Source organism: Brachyhypopomus gauderio, unplaced genomic scaffold (genome assembly GCF_052324685.1).
Source record: "Brachyhypopomus gauderio isolate BG-103 unplaced genomic scaffold, BGAUD_0.2 sc34, whole genome shotgun sequence".
Taxonomy (NCBI): domain Eukaryota; kingdom Metazoa; phylum Chordata; class Actinopteri; order Gymnotiformes; family Hypopomidae; genus Brachyhypopomus; species Brachyhypopomus gauderio.
The window spans coordinates 2065001-2065256 of NW_027506866.1; positions in this window are offsets into that span (position 1 = coordinate 2065001).

A 256-nucleotide genomic window follows, 5' to 3' on the forward strand; every position below is an offset into this window, starting at 1 on the left:
CTTTATACACATAAACACCTGACTGGGTCCGGCAGAAGAGGCGTTTTTGCGCGTGCGTATCGTGTGGGTGTGGGATCTTACTTTCTGCATGTGTGTTTTGTGGGTGTGTTGGAGCTGAGAGTCGAGCTGTAGTCTGAGCTGCTCCAGCTGGGATGTGTGTGAATCCTGCATCCTCTCTCTCTCCTCCAGATGAGCCCTCAACAAGCGCTCCCTCTCCACGCTCTCCTGCACACACACCGTGTGATGAACACACGTT